We start from the raw sequence: 6,000 nt of genomic DNA, 5'->3' as shown, positions 1-6,000 counted from the left end.
GTCAGATCCAGTTCTGTAAAGGCATATCAACCGTTCGATGACGTTGTTGTACGCGTTCTACGAAAGAAATGCGCTATTTATTGTTATTGGCGTTGTCGTGTTTTGGCCGGCAGCCCGGACCGCGTGCCTGTGGTAAAGTAAAGACAACATTGACTCGCCTTACGCTATTTACGGAGCGGGAGTTACGACATTGCCGTGGCTTACGAAGATGGGACGGGCCTCTCGGATTGGGCGAATCTATAACTTTTAGTGTTAGTTAGTATTTGGTATCGAAATACTACGCTTAACGGTATAAATGATCAATGTTAATTAATTAACCACACTTTGATATTCCCACCATTGTTGTGAAATCTCAAAATTTATCGTTACTAAAATTTGAACCAGAAAAGCAAGTCCTTAAATTGTGAGCTAATATTAAGCTCCTGTTATACATTAAATTTGTTATTAAATAGAGATATATTTAATTTTTAACTATATCTTAAAGCACATTAAGAGTCAAACACATAAACATAATATTCTTGGTGACTGTAGAATAAAACTCAGCTAAGTTGTGTTATAATTTACTCGTATTTGTGCAGTCCTATTATTTCTGACACGAAACTATATTTGACATTTAACTTATGTGAATACCATAAATATCCAACAATAAAAAAATATTTTCGTCAATTATTTATTTAGAATTTGGAAAACGTCGATTTTTCAGTAAAGGACTTATTATATTTTGTTCAATATTAATGATAAGTTAGTATATTGTTGAAGGTGGCAAGGGAATACCAGAGTAAGTTTGTTTGCGCGCGGGTTGGGGAGGGGCAGTGCGTATACCACCAGCTGATGTCAACAACAAACGTAGTTCCGCAGTGTTGCGCTAGGTGTCGCAGTATGCTCCTCTCTGCGCCCTCTCCCGCCACTCCGCCGAGCTCGCCTCCATTCAACATTCACTCTGGTTTCTGGTTTCAGTTTCAGCAGTTTGGCGCCGACCAGCCGCGTTGCCAGTTGTCGATCTGAGTGGCTCGTTTCCTCGTGAAGTTTCTCAAGTTTCATTTTCGTTCAGTGCCTGTGGAAAATACAGTTTGTGTGAAATTCAGTTACAAGTTACACGCTCGTGTTACCCATACGGGAGTCCGTATCGATAATCTGTTATTGTGACGCAGAGGAACATGTGATCTGGTGATTGTAGTTGTATGTAATCAATCAGCTGTTTAATTGCATCAGTATCGGTACTGTCGGCACAACCAGTGTTGTGGCCTCGTTGCGCAGGACTCGGGTTGAGGAACAGGAACGGTACGGACCGGTCGCCTATCGCTGTTCCCGATTCGAGACGCTATTGTCCTCGTTTTTTCTGTACACACATAGTGACCACTTGCGATCGCAGAGTGCTTACACATTCGTTTTGGTTTCTGACACCGATTTGTCAACTGGGGATTTTCGTTGCGCTCCGCGCACTGAATAGCGCTTTACTCCAGTCGAGGTGGAATTTCCCTTGGCGATCGTCACGGGCTATTATTTATAGTATGGTGAATGACACGAGGCTTTTGTCATATTACTGACATTTGTGGTAAATCCTTTACGTATATATGTTTGACCGATAATTTGTTTTAGCTGTTGGAAATTATTGTATCAGGGATTTTGTTGTACCAGTTTTTGTAAGTGTTTTTATTCACACGTTTGTAAAGTGTAATCCAGTTAAAAAAACAAGTAATTTTCGTATTCTAAATCTTCTAAATGTATTGTTAATAACAAAAATAGTTCAGATTTATGTAATCGTTTTGGGGACAAGTTAGGTTGGGTCTACATGAATGTTGTCAGAATGTCTATAAGTTTGTATTGTATGATCAACAACGTAATTTATAAAAAAGAGTCGAAAAAGGTCATTTAAATGAAAAGGGTGAAGCTATTACATAAATATTCGAATGGTTACAATCAGATTAAAAAAAAAAAATAAAAAGTAACATCACACACGTAAAGTAACGGTGTAGTAAAGTAAAAATAAAGATATCCTTGCATGTGACGCGTTGCTTAAATTATTGTTTACGTTACGTTACTTTTCGTGTAGTGTTTTGGATCGACATTTCATACCGACAGGTATAGTAATGTTAACATCTTGCATCTAGCTTGGTGATTTTCAGAGTAATCAGCTCGTCGAGGTCGTTATATTCTGATTAAAATAAGAAAGCGGCGGGCGAAGCGTGCTTTTCCGTATCTCGGTTCCATCATTCACTGAAAAGGGCATAAAAAGTTATTCTCGTAACGCTTTGTTTGTTAGTTGCTTTCTCATTTTAATATAGTGGCAGTATGTAGCGCAGTTCTTGGTCCGAATAATTCTATCTGTTCGAACAGGAGCCACTCTTTGTTTGTTGCGTTTGAACTTCTGGTATTCGGTCGTATAGAACAGTTAGTTCATTCTGTAATGTTGATTCATTCATACTCTATACATAATCTTATCAAATAGCCAATAATTACGGAAACATGCCCTCTTAGATGTGGTTATAGAACTATTTTTAATAGCATATGTTATACGCATTTTAGCAAGAAATGTATACAAACGCAATTATTTTATGCATTATGTAACCATGTCTAAAATATGTCAATGATAGCTTCGCGGTCAAAACAAGTACCGGTAGTGAAAATATAATAGTGTTTCAGAAGTTTATACATTGTCAGAGTTTTCCGAAAGATCATTGAATATAAATTGTTTTTCGCTATATCGAAACTTTTAAAAATGCATTTTTTTAAATACAAGTGTTAATTTTAAGGTGAAGAGGCTAGAAATTTCTTTAAAGTAAGGCCCTAACGAGATAAAAAGAAGTCTTTTTCAAATATTTACGAATTTGACTTGTATACTAAATTTCATACAACAATTTTAAGCACATGTGGTATTCATTATGTAATAAGCTGTACGTATTTTATACCCGCACAAATATGTTTGTTATTCTATCATTGGGACGAGGTTTTAAAAATCATCTAAACCAACTAACGTTTTTGATAAATCTGTGATGTATTAAAATACAGAACATTTAGGAGTTTCAAATATATATATATATATATATATATATATATATATGTGACTCGATATGCCGAATTTCGTCAGTTTCAACGTTCTTTTAGTTCATATCACGATTTCAGTGGTTTTTCTTTTACTTAAAATTAAATCTTGTATGACTTTTAACGTACTTTTTCGGACAAATGTACAGACTGTGACCTTTTATTCATCGTCAAATGGATTACGATATGTGAATAATGAAAATGTAATTAAGGAATTTAAAGCGTGCTTTAAAATGAATGTTTTGAACAGAAACGTGGGCGTTCAGAATCAAACTTTTAATGGTCAGAAGAAAAATTGTAGCATAGTCTGGTATTTAATACCTAACTGCGACTGCGTCTTAAATTGAGTCTAAACAATAGACCCAATTGTTTGGTAAAACAGGTCCACAAAAAATTACTGTTAAGTCTAGCATGTTATGCTCTGTTATGATGAATTGTAGAGGGACGCAATCGTAGTCCATGCCATTTCGGCGGTATCTAATCAGTTATCTATCTGTACGAATAAAACTGAAATAATAATGCCGGTTTGTTGGTAAGTTAATCATTTGAGAGTGAATGTACCATACAGATTTAGTTATGTTTGTTCTGGCGTGTTCATAATAATCCAAATTAGTTTTTGATGGAAAAAAATTGAAAGTATTAGAACTATACATGTAAATGGTAAACACCAAGTGTTTCCAGAGGTAGTATTGTATCTCAAACAATAATGGCAATAATATTACCTAACTGTTATTTTAAATGACTGTAGTCGCGAATTCAAACCATTTATGTTTAATCCAGATATTGTTATAACATTGCTGTAAAAGTTTAACTAACAAAATTGTAAATATTTTTACACTTAGGGTACCTCAAATTAACTTCGTTTGACAATGTTTCTAGGGACTTTGACAGTAGTTTGAAGAATAAAAATAGATGAACAGGGCACTAAATTATTCAACGAGCCTATCTGTCTGTCCGTGACTACAATTAGAGGAAACAAGCGAGCCCGTGACCATTGCAAATGGAATCACAAAGCAATGTACCAGACACAAAGAGCAATTTTGTTTGAGAGCCGAGAAACCCATCGAGGGTGAGCAACTAAACAAGGACAAAATACCAAATAGGCAAATAAAAATAGATAATTCGTAGACTGAATTAAGGAAATTGCGTTATATAGCGATTAGAGATCCGAGAGTTATACAGATGTTAGAACTACTGTATCTATATGCGACATGTTGTCGAAATTGCCAAAAGTTGTGGCCTCCGCCGATGTTTATATTCATTCGTTTACTCATGTACAGACATTTTTCAGAGGCTCCAAATAATTTTGGTGTATCCAAAATTGATATTTTAATATTATATGCTTAGTACTATTTGTGGAGAAGCTAGTAAAACTGATAAAGAAGATGACATTTGAAACAGGCAACTTAAACTTCATCATGAGTCACTAAAACTTGTGTCACAATCGTCTTTTGCCGATATGGTATTCCTTAGTGTAGGTGGTTCTTTCTTAACTTTGTAACCAGTCATTATTGTCTACGACCTACTAGCCAGAGATAGTACTCAAAGTCTTACTTGTTACAAATTACGTTCTTTATAAGACTTCTTGTTTTTAATCTTCTTTGGCAACGATCCATCGTCAAGATCTTGAAAGATTTGTCATCAGCATCACTTGTATCTAGTTATAGTGATGATCTGGCCCACATCATCTGTTGAGTTGTTACCAAGATGACGACAGCCTTGTGAACTACATCCTTTCCTGTCGACCATTTTATGCTAATGTTTTAATTTGACTGTCACCCTTTACAATGAGGATTATTTTAAAATTGTATTTATATTTTTATTTTATTTTATTCAAGAAAGCTTCTTTTTAGCTATGTCGTAACAGATATCCCTGCATATTAGGTATCCCATTCAGGGATCAAATATACAGTGCTATGGATAAGTGCATAACCAAGTAATGCACATAAACAAAACTTTGGTTCAGTGTATGAGACTTCGTTTCGAACCACAGCGGAAACATTCTGACCTGGTGAGCGACTTCCAATCGAGTCATGTTTATAATTTCCGATTTCCATATGAAGCTAGTAGAGGTGGAGTCCACACCAAAATCCAACAAATCGAGCTTACAGATGTACACGAGCAAAGACATAAATGTGATTTCGTCATCACCTAGTTGGACAGACTCCAATAAAACACTCAGCTAATGAAACTTCGTAGTGACTTGTTAACTGTAAATATTCCTTTAAAAGGTTATGTTCAGTTTAGTTCGCTAGGAAAATGAAATTTTAGGTTAACGTAAAATATTTGCTAAGTTTTTTTGTGTTTGAAACCCAGCAGATTTTCTTTGTCGATTGTAATAATGTGTATAAATACATTAATCTAGTTAACGTATATTTACATCAAGAGTTGATTTTATTTCCCATTACTTCAATAATTGGGATGGCAAAATAGAGGTATTGGAGGTAAACATTAGTTTAGGGGTACAGTCTTGTTATCGGCCACCGGCGTAGCAGTCGAACAATGGCCAATAGATGAACGAGCGGGAAGACTATAGCGGTGAGGTGACAACACAATACATGAACGAGCCTCGTCACCGTCAGATATAAAGAGACTTCCTTCCTGTCCTGTCCCATCACTGCCCGTAGTCTAGTTTCAAACTCTTCCCTTCAGCTGCGTCCGTGATCGGGCCACCCATTAGCAACAACTTACCTACTGATACAATTCCTTTCTGATTTAATCCATCATGGTTTCAAACTCTTCCCTTCAGCAATGTCCGTGATCGAGCCACGCATTAGCAACAACTTGCCTACTGATACAATTCCTTTCTGTTTTAATCCATCGTGGTTTCAAACTCTTCCCTTCAGCAATGTCTGTGATCGAGCCACGCATTAACAACAACTTGCCTACTAATACAATTCCTTTCTGTTTTAATCCATTATAGATTGAAACTCTTTCCTACAACTATGTCCGTGATCA

At 35.9% G+C, this 6,000-nt stretch overlaps 1 protein-coding gene across 4 annotated transcripts in view; it reads left to right on the top strand.

The window, feature by feature from the left end:
* Window positions 1–1,038: 1,038 nt before the first annotated feature.
* The window catches only part of LOC124362340 (MOB kinase activator-like 2), a 59,712-nt gene continuing 54,750 nt past the window's right edge, over window positions 1,039–6,000 (top strand). Inside the window, exon 1 of one of the 4 annotated variants that reach the window (XM_046816764.1) lies at window positions 1,039–1,167. The gene's annotated coding sequence lies outside the window, so the exon portion shown is untranslated. Of the gene's footprint in view, window positions 1,180–1,393; window positions 1,556–6,000 lie in introns of those variants that run through there. The other 3 variants (XM_046816763.1, XM_046816766.1, XM_046816765.1) reach the window with 3 other exon arrangements.

Source organism: Homalodisca vitripennis, chromosome 5, assembly GCF_021130785.1.
Source record: "Homalodisca vitripennis isolate AUS2020 chromosome 5, UT_GWSS_2.1, whole genome shotgun sequence".
NCBI classification, from domain to species: Eukaryota; Metazoa; Arthropoda; class Insecta; order Hemiptera; family Cicadellidae; genus Homalodisca; species Homalodisca vitripennis.
The sequence above is the reverse complement of the archived record's forward strand: the minus strand, read 5'-3'. Positions and strand labels throughout refer to the sequence as shown.